This window comes from Sinocyclocheilus rhinocerous, unplaced genomic scaffold (genome assembly GCF_001515625.1).
Source record: "Sinocyclocheilus rhinocerous isolate Xijiao unplaced genomic scaffold, SAMN03320098_v1.1 scaffold461, whole genome shotgun sequence".
Taxonomy (NCBI): domain Eukaryota; kingdom Metazoa; phylum Chordata; class Actinopteri; order Cypriniformes; family Cyprinidae; genus Sinocyclocheilus; species Sinocyclocheilus rhinocerous.
The window spans coordinates 571,800-576,250 of NW_015624123.1; the positions used below are offsets into that span (position 1 = coordinate 571,800).

The 4,451-nt window shown below is 38.0% G+C and overlaps 1 long non-coding RNA gene across 1 annotated transcript; it reads right to left on the minus strand.

Annotated features, from left to right (window-relative positions):
• Positions 1–312: 312 nt before the first annotated feature.
• On the minus strand, positions 313–1,580 carry LOC107737845 (uncharacterized). Its single transcript, XR_001639831.1, has 3 exons — positions 1,368–1,580; positions 770–830; positions 313–432 (listed from the first exon to the last, which is right to left on the minus strand). It is a non-coding gene; the product is annotated as an uncharacterized LOC107737845 (long non-coding RNA).
• Positions 1,581–4,451: the final 2,871 nt, after the last annotated feature.

A 4,451-nucleotide genomic window follows, 5' to 3' on the forward strand; every position in this document is an offset into this window, starting at 1 on the left:
AATTCCAAATGTTAATTTAAAAACACAACAAAACATGATTTTTTTTATCTGAAAACATTTCCCCATAAAACATGAAAAAACTAGTTTAACAAACTAACATAAAACAGTTTATCTCAGAATCACAACAAACGGCATCAAAACTATATGGTTTTATTCCACTCGGATTTCACAATATTGGCAATACTGAATTTTAGGTGCTAACTCACCTTTTCCGAGGTTGAGCATTACCTGCTGTATAAAATATAAAGCTCTTTTCAAACACTTAGTCCAGGTGCAGAGCATAAATCAGTCTGAAAAAATGGACATAGATCGGTCGGTTCATCCATTACAAAGTTTTCTTCCAAGATGATTCCCACTCTAGATGGGTTTAGTTGTGGACTTGCTTGATCAACGCTGAGGATTCTTACTGGAGTCTGTCTTGTCAGCTGCATCCTAACAGAGGAAGAAACAGATCGATAAAGACATTATCAAGTCAGTTAGATAATGCTGTTGTCAAATACTCAAGATCATATGCTGCGTTCACACCATGTTCTACTTAGAGCTGTTCATGTCCTTGGACCGGGAACTGTGCGTTTCTATGGCAACACTATCGATGCCTAAATTAATCTGCAGCAGTCAGGTACAGTCATGTGGTACAAGTAGAAGCTCTCAGAAAATTCCCAGATTACAGATGGTAATTATGAGTTCTACAAGGACATGAATTCTTTTTCCAAGTTGGAATCTTGTAATTATGGCAAATACAACATGGGATGAATGCACTTATACATACCTGGTTTACTGTAAAAAGAGCTGGTCTTTGGGTGATGTCAGGCTTGTCGTTGACAACTTTTCTGTGAAGAGCAAACATTAAAGTTACAGTCTTTATAAGGGCATCTGACTTAAGGGTTTACATTTAATTGTGCAGTGTGCCAGTCAATAAAGTGATCCTCCTCAGAACAGGTCTCAGTTAACCCACATGACATACAGCTGCTCTGGAGTTTTGCTGCAAGGTGGCATAAGTGTACATTTTAGTGCATAAAGTAATTTAAATGTATGTACATGCCTGATGTGAACAACGACATTGTTTCATTCTTATATAACTTCCATGTTTGAACATAGAGACAGGGTTTGGCTTAAGCCAGGACTAGGCCTTGGTTAAATTAGGATATTTAAATAACTTTTAAAAAATGCCTTAAGAACTTTACTGGTTTGCATCTTGAGACATGACAATGGCACTGACATATTTTAAGATGTGTCAGTACAAGATATTTTCAGTTAAGACAGCTTGAACATGCATTTTAGTCTGAGACTGGCCTGTGAATCCGGGGGATAATGTTTATATAACGTTAGCTGTGCTCTCTTTTCACAGTTATGAGGGCCATACTTACACTTCCAAAGCATCTCTTCCATTTCTTCTTCCTTCCAAAACAAAATAGTCATTAAGAGGGCTCTGAACCTAGATAGAACAGAAGTATATTCATCCGTTTTTGTATTTATACCGTTAATTAATTTAAACTTACTCTTTCAAACAACAGCCATGTCTATTAAACGTGGTCGTTAAATTATTGCACTCACCATATTAGCGCCACCATCGTCTCTCCTCCGCTGCTGTATGAGTAAAATTAACTTACACGCCTCATAAACAACATCGAGTGAAAAAGGAAAAGATGAAAATAACCTCAGTCGAACTCGCTGGTCCGGGGTTCAAGCGTGGTTTTGTCCGCTGCAGGCGCGTGAGAAAACTAGCTAGCTAATGGATGAGAAATGTCCCGTCGTTTAGACAAACAACAATTTTCGCCGATCACAAACAGTCTCTCGAGGAAAAGAAAGAGCGGCAAAAGGTAAATGGCGGAAAATAACGTCCATACAACTAACTTGTCTAAAACAAAGTTTCCACCTTCTCATCCGCAGCTTGTTGAATTCACTCACAATCACGGTGACAAAATGGTGTCGTTAACTGACTCGCAGCACCAGTGTGAGGAGGCGTGGTCATGATATAAACTTAATAATATGAGTTCATCTAACCTTGATATTTTACATTCGTCAAAACAAATATGTTTTAGTTGAGCTCTTAATGAAAAATATTTATATTTATCAATGTTTCGAACTAAAAAATTATTACTTGGAAAAATAAAACAAATAATGGTAAATTTAATTGAAAGACAATGTATTAATTGGATGAAGTACTGCAGTGTGTATGGTTTCAGTGTGTATGGTTTGTTAGGACAGGACAATATTTGGCCGAGATACAACTATTTGAAAATCTGGAATCTGAGGGTGCAAAAAAAAATCTAAATATTGAGAAAATCACCTTTAAAGTTGTCCAAATGAAGTCTTTAGCAATGCATATTACTAATCAGAAATGAAGTTTTGATATATTTATGGTAGGAAATTTACAAAATATCTTCATGGAACATTATATTTACTTAATATCCTAATGATTTTTGGCATAAAAGAAAAATAGATAATTTTGACCCATACAATGTATTGTTGGCTATTGCTACAAATATACCCGTGCTACTTATGACTGGTTTTGTGCTACAGGGTCACAATTGTGGATGGATGGCTGGAAAAAGAGACAAGGAAAGAGGATAGATGGGTAGATAAATGGATAGATGCAAAGATAGCCTGATTGAACTCCTTTTAGAAGATACTCAAATCAGTTCTAAAAAATGTTCATCAAGAGTGATCCAGGATTTCGACTGGTCAGACTGACACAGATGAGAGTGTTTTAGATTCTCTCTCATCTCATGCCAGTTCTCAATGCATCTGTAAGTTCGGGAAATTGTGCGGTGAATCAGGAATTGCTGTACACCGATCCATGACGCTACTAACCCAAATTTAGAAAGGCTTCCTTTCTGAGAAGCCTGATGGTCTGCGTGGGGCGAGATGACACACACCCTCCGCCAGTGGTTTATACAAACAGAAGAAGAGAATAACAATTGATAATAATTGAACTAATCGAACAGTTCTCATCAACAGCACAACAGTGGCTTCCTGTGACATACATTGAAACGGCACCGAGCTACACCGCTCTAGCGCTCCACCCTTCAGATATCGCTGACTCATCGTATTGAAATGCAGGGGCACAGTATAAAACATGTGTGAGCAGTTTGCTGTTATTCACTGCAGTATTATTGGGACTGTATTTGAAGAATGATCGCTGTAGGCTTTAGATGTTGAATGCAGAGCCCCAGATGGGTGTTGGCCTCCACTGCTGTTCCCAGTGGATGACAGCACTCACATAATGGCTGCTTATTGATCTCTTTCTCTCTCGCGCTCTCCTTCTCCCCCTGCCAGTCTCTATAACTTAAAGTGAACCTGATGAACCATTACAGAAGTGCTTGTTAGTCATGTAACTCTCGGTCTCGGTAGCCTGCAGTCAATCCAGTGACCTGTGTTTGATGGGAATAACCATGACAGTGACTCAGTGACCCTGACCACCCATCGCTATCAGCAGCTCATCTGACTGATGGACTCATTAGTTTGTTTTTTGCACGCATGTTTGTGTATATGAGTTTTCTGTTGGGTTGCAGTCATTCATACTACAGTAGTTTTCCTTACAAAAACGTACCACATTAACTATTGTTTCTACTAAAATTGTTATTTTTACAGTTACTGCTGTAAAATAGGGTGGTTGTCTTAATTTCAGACATTAAGTATCCTGTATTGTAATGTTATACTTCATATAAAAATGTTTCAAATAATGGTTTTCTACAATGAGAAATCATTACAGTCAGTGTATCTTTAATGAGCTTTGCTACGCTATAAAAATAGGTTGCCAGATATTTGCCCTAAAAAATATGGTGACAATGTTTCTGGGATTACACGAGAGCATATTAGGCTACTTGAAGTATCAAAACATGCTTTTAACCTTAAAAAGAACAGATAACCCCCATGATAATATCAGTGGTAAAATAAAAAGAGTTAATCACAAGGCCATTAGATCTATCTATCTATCTATTATATAATATATAATACACACACACACACACACACACACACACATACATACATACATACATACTTGCACAGTGCACGCACACACAAAAATATATATAAGCTTTCTACAATTTTTCAAAATTTCAGCCCAGAAAACCTTTTGCACATTTGATTGTAATAACAGAGCAAAAGCCAAAACTTTCCATTTCTGTCAGTACAGAGTGGGCAGAGGGCAATTTTTGTAAGTATGATGAAAATGCCTCTCTTCCCACTGGAGTACATTCCAGTGTGCACTGCAGAAAGAGAGAGAGTGGGTTTAAAGGAATTAAAGGAATAGTTGGGCAGGGCACAGGGCTGTTGTGCTGTGAGGAGATTCACACAATGACTCTCTCTTTCAGCAGAACACAGCAGCTAATGCAGCTCAGCTTGTTGATGGTACACAGCTGGTGTGTGTGGAAGAGAGAGAGGAAGGAAGAGAAGACAGATCAGACTGTGTATTTAGCTATAACTCTTTGGGCATGAGGTCATTG